This window comes from Vigna radiata, chromosome 3, assembly GCF_000741045.1.
Source record: "Vigna radiata var. radiata cultivar VC1973A chromosome 3, Vradiata_ver6, whole genome shotgun sequence".
NCBI lineage: Eukaryota > Viridiplantae > Streptophyta > Magnoliopsida > Fabales > Fabaceae > Vigna > Vigna radiata.
Genome location: NC_028353.1, coordinates 4,833,535 through 4,844,296, shown reverse-complemented (window position 1 = coordinate 4,844,296; position 10,762 = coordinate 4,833,535). Strand labels below are relative to the sequence as shown.

General features: G+C 28.2%; 1 long non-coding RNA gene across 1 annotated transcript in view; it reads left to right on the top strand.

The window, feature by feature from the left end:
• The first annotated feature begins 9,796 nt into the window (after positions 1–9,796).
• LOC111241371 overlaps positions 9,797–10,762 on the top strand; it is a 2,822-nt gene continuing 1,856 nt past the window's right edge. Inside the window, exons 1-2 of the long non-coding RNA XR_002667323.1 lie at positions 9,797–10,045; positions 10,188–10,260. This is a non-coding gene — a long non-coding RNA (uncharacterized LOC111241371). The remainder of the gene's footprint in view (positions 10,046–10,187; positions 10,261–10,762) is intronic.

Below are 10,762 nucleotides of genomic sequence, written 5' to 3'. Positions count from 1 at the left end.
GAAGTGAAGCAGAAGGAACCGTTTTGGTTGCCGTTGGTGAGGGTAGTTGCTTCCATCTTAAAACAGTGAAGAGAATGAAAAAATGGAGATGATGAGTTTTGTAAAGAGAGAGAGATAGAGGAAATGCTTAGGAGTTTATGTGTGTTGAGGATTTCCTGAGAAGAAAAGAGTCTGGTCGAAGAGTTATATAGAGGTGAGTTGGTGTGTGTTGGGTAGGTAGCTGAAGGGAACGAGATATGGGGTTTGTTGAAAATGAATTAGGAACGTCGGATTGGAGCATGGCCTGGGATTGTGGCACGTGGAGTAGCGCATTGGTAGCTGAATGTGGTGGCGCCCAACTGAGTGGACCAAAGAGTGAAAGAGGTTGGTTGGTGAGAAAAAATAAGGATGGTAACGCTTGGTCAACCTTGCATGTCCATAACGTCCATAACAAAACACATTCTCTGCTTTAATACTATACTAATTCGTCAATAATTATTTTTTAAGTTTAATCGCTCCTCTCATCTCACATTCTCTGCTTTCCTACTATTCCATACTCCTACTTTTCCACACCATCCAATTAACTAAGAGATTCTATTCATATCTAATCTACTTTTTTAATACTTATACTTCCATATATATCTTTTTTTCTCACCACTTGCTCAACTCAAATCTTATATAATAATATAACACTCTTCAATCTTTCATTTTAGGATCCATAGCACGTTATACAAAACACTAGTTCGTTTCAATACACCTAATCCTTTATAACAATATAGTCCAAAATTCTGTCTATTTACCACGTTATACATAACACTAGTTCGTTTTAAAGTCTTTTTTACCTTCTAATAGAAAAATTATTCAAAGCATTTTAATTGTATATATTTAAACGTGTTCTAGTTAATTATTCTATTCCATTTTATATAATTTTTTGTGACATTTATATAGATCGGTATAGGACTTTTATTTGGTGATATATAATGGACTTGAGTTTATACTTTTCTTGAGATAACTTGTTTATAGGATAATGTTGCTGTACATATTTCTCAAGAACTATATCATCGAGTCTAAGCACGTGAGATGAGACCAAATGAAACTAAAGAATTAAAAAAATTAATCATATATTGGCCTATATATATTTTAATACTTAAGTGGTCAAGGTCTTTGACTGGAATAAACCATTTTCTTTACAAGAGTTTAAAATATGTCATATTGTTTTATTTTGAAAATTATTACTATTTTTAAATTTACGTGTATTTTTTGTCCTTTTCAATCGTTACAATTTTTTCAGTAGTTGATTATTGTACATGAATCAACCTTTACCAATTGTTATTATATATTTGTCGGTACTATAGAGTATTATGAATGAATAGTTTTTTGAAATATGTTTCTTTTTTTCAACTTCTAAGATACATTATTAACGGTCGTATTGGATCAAAATTTCAAAAATTTAAAAAACTATAAATTATTTTATGATATTCAATCTAAGTTTTTAATAATACAAATAAATTTTGTGATTTTTAATCGGAATTTATTTTTATAGAGAACAATAAGATTCAGTTGTGTTTAATATTTTTCACTAGAATTATTAATAATGAAAAATAGATCAATTTCATGATTTCATTTTTAAATTTAGTTTTAGATTACTTTCCAGTGAAATAAATAAATGTCATATTCATTAAAGAATTTCAGCAAAACCTTTAGATTTTTGTTTCTAATAGTTATATTTGTTTCCTTGAACACATAATTCATTCTCTTTTCTTTAAAGATGACATAGACATTTTAACTACCTTATATAATAATTTTCCTTACAAATAATGTCGTTGTTAATAGATCTTTTCATTTAACAGATAGACAAATTTTTATTTTCAACATTATCATATAAAATTAATAACATAATTTGTCTTAATTTAAAAATTGAATATTAAGTATTAAAAAGTTTAAAATTGAAGTGGTTAGTATGAGAGACATATTTGTCTTTAATTATGTTTAAATTGAAGTGAATTGATTAATAAAGATAGGAAGTAGATAAGACAGTGATATATATATGATGCAACAGAAGAAGCGTTCATAAAAGACTATTCAATAGGTTTATGACTGACTAAAGGAGTGTGGAAAAACAAGTAATATATATTCTACCTTAGAAAAGATGAAGAAATGAGAAAATATTTAAGGACAGAAATAAAGGGTGTTTGGAAAAAGAAGTATGAACTTAAAAATATAAAGTAATAAAAAGAGACAAAATATGCATCACATGGTGGACCACTATGTCCCTTGCATCTTACCATGAAACTGTGTGCCAGAGCCGCAACCAACTCTGCTCTCATGTGTGTGTCGTGCCAATTCAAGTCAACCCACTCATACCACACTCCCATTATCATCTCTCTTCTTTTTTCTTTTTTTTTTCTAACAACGTTAAAATTAAAATTTGTAGCTTTATCCTTTTTTTTATTATTATAATGAATTTTTTAATTTTATTTTAGTACTTAAAAGAAGGTATATATTAGAAATAAGGATATCCTGACATATTGACATTCATTTTATACATATAATAAAAGTAAAATTGTGACACCCGGACACTAACGAAGGCGGGAAGTGATCGTCGGTGCAAGAGGCATGGACAAGGAGCGGTTCCTGGCAAGCTTCCAGTGGAAGGGGCACGTAGACGAATCGAACATACACCGGAATGAGAGGGATCTAGAGACTGTATAGGTATGAGACTATACAGTTGAAGGATAGCTTAAAAGGAATTGATTTGACTACTCATATCAACAAATACATTTGCTTTTCGGTACCCTAACTCATAAGAAAGCCTAACTCATAATTAGCCTAGAGTAATTATGGGTTACAAAAATAATTTTAAAAGAATAAATTTTTATAATTTTTCAAAAAATAAAAACATAAAATATAGAAAAGATAATATAAAAAAATATAAAATATTGTATATGTCAAAATATATTTTTTATTTTCTGTTTAATTCAAATTTCTAGATTATTTGAGATACAGTCACACGTGTTATTATATAAAATTAAATAATTGGAAGAAAATACTTGGTCATTTTGGTTGTTCTGTCTCAAACAATTACTGAAATGCGTTATTGTGCTGACGTGAATGCTAAGTATGTGCATAAGTGAGGAATCAAAAAAATAGCCACCCTGTTTGAACGCTGACCGTGTCGAAGGAAAGGATTGAAGAAGAAAAAGTCCAACATTATATTAGGTGAGAAAAAGAAAACATGTGCTTTGTTAAGGTTTTCATGTTCTGTCTGCACTTGACCTGTAACACAAATGCATAGGTAATTTCCAACTACTCCTTACTCTACACTCTCCTCCCTCGATTACTTTCTGAAATAAATTCTTACTTAACATTCATCTTAGATGAGATAAATTTATATTATACAACTCATTATTTCATTTTATAAGTTAATTATGTATTATTGAATTATATATTTTTTTAAATAATATCAAAATTGTTCAAATTCTAACATAAAAAGAGTCTTATCATTCTTTATCAAATCACCATTAACATTTAGTCACATATTCAAATATATATATATATATATATATATATATATATTTTTGTATAAAAATACATTTGAGATTTCACGTCAATTACGTATAAATTGAGTTTAGAATATATATAAATAAAAGTATTATTTTATAAGTTTTCAATTAAATATTAAATCAATAATTATTAATGTATTTTTATTTTGTACCAACGCAATCATCTTTTAATATTGTTGGATTTTTTTTTTTTTTTGTATTTTATGAATAATTATATTAATTATTTATATTTAGTCAAGTGTATTTTGAGATGAATAATTAGGTTTTTCAGACTAAAAAGGGTGTGATTTTGATTAGTGGATAAACTAATTGACATTGACATAATAAAAGTATTAGCTTGAAGCGTTATGAAAATCTCTTGTTAAGAAATCAAGGAGGTTCTGTTGACTAAGAACTGAAAAAAAGAGTCAATGGTTGGACTAAATACTACAGAAATCGTGTGCCCTTTTTCACTGATTTACTCCATTGCATTACCAGTGTGATTAATCACAATGGGAGCAAATGGAGTAATTAACTTTTAGTCATTTCATAATAGTTTGATTCTTGAGAAATAAATAACTATAACTTTAATGGGATTGTTACTGTTAGAATATATATTTCAAATAAAATAAAAAATATTAAATTAAATATTTAATCCAACAAATATAAAAATTTCCAGTGGACAAAATAACTTATAGTTTATTCAATTAATAACTATTTATATTTAATTCTTAAATGTTTTACATACACATTATAAATATAATAATAGCAACAATTAATAGTAGTAATAATATTAATAATTCAAGTTGATTTTAGTAGAAATAGAAATAATAATTACACTACTTTAGCCTGTGTTGTTGGTTTCAAAGTGGCCAAATTAAGAGAAATAAACTTTTAATCAATTTCTAACTACATGATTTTTTTCTTTAAGATTTAATAGGTTCCGAGGTCTCTATTTATGAAAATTCGTTTTAATTGGGTTTTCTTATGTTGGAAGTGCCCAATTAGCTCTCTAATTTGATAAATTTGAGTAAATAATATCTTTTTTGTTAAATGCAATAGATAAGAGTTAAGTTTTTAAACAGTTGACATGCTTATGTATCTTTTTATTTCCAAATGGTACAATTTGAGCTTTATACGTGGATAATAAAAATGTTTAATCTTATTTTTATTATTTATAAAAAAGAACTAATTATATTATAAAAAACCTGTTCACTTTTCTGTATTGAGTTCTCTCTCATTGTCACTCTCTCTATTCTTAAATTTTCGACCATGACAAAGAAGCCGAAGCAGTGTCCTGCACCTGTAGAAGATCCTTCATCTACTTCCTCCTTCGAATATGAGAAAGATGATATCATTTTTCTCAGATTCGGATGACCGACCGCATTCTTCTCAACAGCATGCAGCAGCAACAACACAAGTTTCTTCCTCTGAAGAGGAAGACGATTATTCAAAAGAAGAAGATGAGAAGCAACGTTCCACTCTCCCTGCTTGTGCAAACCATCCCTCCAAGCCTCACCCCAAGTCCTCCTCTGAATTTGATTCCGACACTAACTCCGAACTAGCTCAAGTCAAATTCAAACCCAAGCCCACAAATCTACCCCAGCCCTGACCCAAGGTCCAGGCCCAGCGTTCCTCCACGCCGATGAAGTTGGGATCCAAGCGACCTGCCCACACAACTGAGTCGAAACGCACAAAAAAGAAACGAGGCTCCTTCTCCTTCCTTTGCTCACGACAAAATAGAGGAGGACGAACCCACCCACAAACCCTAATTTCTCCAATTTTGCAAACACCGACCCCAAATTTGGAAAGATCAAAATAGGAAACATTGATTTAATAAGTTATAATTATATTTCCAGAAATCATTTATTAATTATGCTTTTATTATATTTCACAATTTAAAATGATATAAATCTACGTATAAAACTCAAACTTTGTCACCTGAAAATAAAAGGATGTATCAGCATGTCATCTGTTTAAAAAATTAATGCTTTTGTGAAAAGGATATTATTGAATCAAATTTATTAAATTAGGGACCCAATTGGAACCAATCCACATAAATAGAGACCTCTAAACCTATTAAGCATTTTTTATATAGTTAATAGAGTAAAACTAAACTTGAGTACAGTCGTACTCTTTTCAGTGCTTGATTGATATAATTCTTTGCTATTTCAGTTAAACAAATAGATAATAATTTCATGCTAATTTAAACAATCAAGTATTTAATATAAAGACCCACCATCACTAACGGTAGGGATAGGCGTATTTTCTTACATTAATATATGTGATATTATTTTAAAAGTGATAAATTTATATTACTTTGAAACCATGCATGTTGTTGAATGGAAACTTGGAAAGGCAGAATAAAGTTGATTGGTTGGTGCTTTGCTTGAAAGTTTTAGTTGATCTATGTCGTTTAATTGAATATTGGTTGAACGTGGAAAAATAAGTGCAATTTTTATATTATAATATAAATTATTGCTTATCATTTAGTATATATGTATTTCTTTGGTTTAAGTAGTAGATTGAATTTAATAAAACTGGTTTAATTTACATTAAATATTGGTGGAGAAGCTTAACATAAATTATAAATAGTAATTTTGGAATTTTGTGTTGGTGAGTCTAAAATTGGTTTTTAGTTTTTCTTCGAATTATGAATTTTAGTGTAGATGATACAATAAAGTAATATGTATTGATTTAGTTGAGTTTTTATGTTGACTTAGTGGGAAAATTTGATACGGTATCTTGTTTTTCCAGATAGGTATTTAGGCATTTTGTAAAACCTACAGAAATTTGCTAAAAGAATAAAAAAAAAAGTTATTTAAAAAAAATTGTCATATGATTTAAAAGGTATCTAATGAATTTTATTTTTTTTTATATTATGAACCGCTTTATAATTATTGTACTTTATGATTTTTAATAGATTGATGTGAAAAATTTTATATTATAAAATGTGAAATAATGATATAATTATGGATGAGGTGATTTGTGGTTAACTTTGACTTGAAATATGTATGATGTAATTAAGAAATGAGATATGTATACAATATTAATATAGATATATTCAATAAAGGTACGAAGTTGTGAGAAAATAATATATATTCTTACACAATTATTGCTAATCATGACCTAATATATAAGAAGCCTAATGGATCATATTATAGATAACTTAGAGGTGTTTTGTGTGACATATAACAACTTAAATGTCTTTCAAAATTAGTGGAATTTAGGTTGATTTCTACTTTTCAGTGTCTAATAAAACAAGGAACACGATTAATAAATTGATTATGACATTTTTGTTATGTATTATATAATTATGATTTCTAATATATATCTTTATTTGTTTCTGTATTAATTTAAAGATGTAATTAATGGTGCATATATATTAATATATTTAGTTTATTGTTTTTGAAAAATCTTAAACTTTCAACTTCTATTGTATGATAGTTTATTGTAATGAAACCTTGTATAACATGTGTTTCTAGATATTAATATTTCCTCGAGTATGTTTTAAATTAACTATACTTTCATGCTTATGTTTATATAATTATATTATTACGATTATATTCATTAGTTTAATTTTTGTAGAGTAATGTTTTTGGGACGTATATTAACGTAACATACATTATTTTATAACTATTTTATATGTTTATGGGCAAAATTTCTGTCAGTGGATAATTTAGGCTTTGGAACTGTTACAGATTGAATGTAACAGTCTTTTTCAAACCTGTGAAGCATTAAAATGGAGATTTTTGTTTTTCAAACATTGGAAAGAAAAAAGTAACTTTTTTAAGTCTTCTTCTCTAATTCCACTGCCATTATTGTCCTCCATCATAACTTTCGATAAAGCTCGGTTCTTTAATTTCTCAGTGGCAAGTTCCTAAGGAATTTCCTCCCAGACTTAAGTCACCAGACACTAGAAATACATTAATGCTTTTGGAAAGAAATTTGTTAAACTTTATTGACCCAAAATTAAAAAGGTCATTATTTTCTATATTGATATTACTGTAAAATTATATTTTCAAACTGATTTTTAAATTAGTATAAGATTTTTTTAGTCTCTCAAAATCTGAAGTGAACATGTTAAAAATTATTTAATATTTAATTAAACACTTTAAATACTTTAATTACATTAATTTTATAAAAGTCATCAATGTATTAATTAACAAATCATTTAAGAATATGTTATGATTATATATATATATATATATATATATATATATATATATTTTTTTTTTTCCTTTCTCATTAGTGCAAAATTGACTTTTAATGTCATTCATTAGACTCAGTTAGGGGGTGGTCCGACGTCTATAATATTATATACGTCGGGACACCTAGTAACTGACGTCTATATGTCTGACAGGAATGTGAAAAGTCATTTCTTTCCGCCATCTAGATGTCTGATAGCGCCACCCCGACGTCTATATTTGATTATAGACGTCGATCTCCACTACATCTGACATCAATATATACCATGAATATTATTTTTTAAATCGAATGGACGTCATATTAGTGAGGTACCCGACGTATATTCCATTATAGACGTCGGTCTCCTGGGCAATTGACGTCTAATTTCTTTTTAAATCAGTGATTGCGAACCAGTAGTTTCGCGTACTTCATCGTTTTCCTTCACCTTTTCTCTCCGCTGCATTGCATTTTCAGGTGTGTTTGATCTCTTTTGAACCGTTTAAACTTGCTTTTAATCTAATTAAAGTAATCTTTGATGTATTATGTTTCATTTGAACAGATTAAAATGAGTTTTCGTTGTGTTTTGGTAGAGTTTTTCTTGTGTCTTTCCCACAGCCAAAGAAAAAGAATACGGTGACACCCACCATATTCTTTTTCTTTGGCGGTCAGAATGGATCTAGGAAACGACTCAGGTTCGTCTTTGGGTTGAAACGTCATAAGAGATGCAAAAGACACAATTTTTTTTCGAAGAAACTAGCAAAGGAAGGAAGTACTATTACGTTACCCAAAGACACGAGCAGAACTACACTAAAACACAACGAACACTACGTAGACGTCGGTTAATGTCATGTTCGACGTCTATAGTATCCTTAGACGTTGGTTAGTGTCACGTCTGACTTCTTTATAGTGTCCTTAGACGTCGGTAGTGCCATGTCTGACGTCTATAACAACCCTTAGACATCGGTTAGTGTCATATTCGATATCTTTATAGACGTCAGTCGTGTCATTGAACCGACGTCTATACTACTCAGACCTGCAGAATCCGACGTCCCACTAACGTCTTTAAAGACATCAATTCGAAATGTGACGTTAAAAGACAAAAATAACATACGTCTAAAATCTTTTCTTCATTAGTGTCCTTTTCATTTATTTCCAGTTCTCACATCTCCTCTCTTTATTTTTATTTTATTTTAAAATATCCATAACTTGTTTCCCTCTCGTTCTCAAGAAACAACCCTCTTCCAATCTTTTTTCTACTTTAGTTTTCTATAATTAATGTTTCTTTCTATTTTTCTGATACAATTTTTTTTTCTAAAAGTTGACTTTAAAAATGACTTTGTTTTCTTAAAATAATCATATTTTAGATTACAATTTTAAAAAGTTAAAATCATATTTTAAAACACAAAAATTAAGTTTTAAAAATAATTAAAATTGTATTCTAAAACACATTTTTTAATTATTTTAAAAAATATGTCTACGGAAATTTTTTTCGATAAAACATAGTATTTTAAACACACAACACAACACAATATCTCCTCATTTTATAAATTGATTTTGATATTTTAGAGATAGAAAATACTGAAGAACGTGTAAAGCTTCTTAAAGTTGACTCTGATTGCTCACCTAATGAATAGAATAAAACACAAAACAAAATATTTTTTTAATAAAAACTTACTAAATTCATAAGTTAAAAGATATCTAAGCCATGGAAATGGCATGAAAATTGCGTTCAATTCAGTCATCGAATTTTAAAATATAATTTGATAATTAAATCTCCTAATGTTATTTTGGTAAATTTAGAAATGACACAACTTGTTTAAGTCAATCATTTTTATAAATTATAAAAATTGGAAATATTTGCAAGCTACGATACATATTATACTCTTATTATAAATTCTTAACGCGTCCAAATATATATATATATATATATATATATATATATATATATATATATATATATATATATATATATATATATATATATATATATAAATATATAGATATGAATTACTAAAATTATATAAATATTGTAAGAACCTAATTATAATTATAAATATTTATAAAAAGAAATATAGGGTGAAAGTTGAATTAAGAATAAAAGGGAGGGGCATTTAATAAAAAGAAAACCTATTTTCTTTAGTTTTCTGCTGAACTTTCTAAACAACAAAGTTATTTCCTCAAGAAAGCTTCTCTTTCTAGAAAACCTCATTCCCCTTCTCTGTCTTCTCTCTATCTTTTCTCTCAATTGAACCGTTAGAATTTCGATTCGTAGGCGCCTAAACGATCCTGACGTCGAGAGCTTCAATTGGCACCGATCGATTTCAGGATTCCTGGTTGTAAGTTGCTCTTCACTATTCTTCGGTGTTTTGGAACCCTAGAGCAATCTGTTGTTGCATGTGTCTTCTTTTTTTTTTCTTCCAATCCCTGTCAAATTCTAACTCTAAGCGTTGTTCTTTATCACCACATGGCGGGTTGTAGGGTGTTGTCTAGATTATTCGCGTGTGGGGGTAATGTAGCTGCGGGTCTTTGAGCTGAGAAAAGAAATTTCAAGGTAAGGGGAGCTATTTAGTATGTTTAATTGTGTGTGTGATGAATGATATGTTTCTTGCTATTCCTTTCTAGTCATATGGGTATTGATGATTTAAGTACGAAATAATTGTTAAATTGATGTTGAATTGTTTTGGGTAATTGATTATATTATGATATACTAGATTCTGTAATATTGTATACATATTGGCATGTGTTTTTGTGTTTACAGAATATACAAATTGGGGTGAGAAATAGGTAATTTGATGCTTGAAGTGTTATATGGTATGAGAAGATGATAGTTCTCCTCTATTTTCTGTTTGAATAGTAGTAAAATATAAAGATACATATGTCTCCTGTTTCGTAACTATTTATGGGATTAGTGTAATATATATATATATATATATATATATATATATATATACACACACAATATTATTAAATGGAGTTGAAATGTTAAAAATTTTGGTTAATAGAAAATATGTGTAAGGATCACTTTTAATATTAAAAACTTGATATTGAAATAA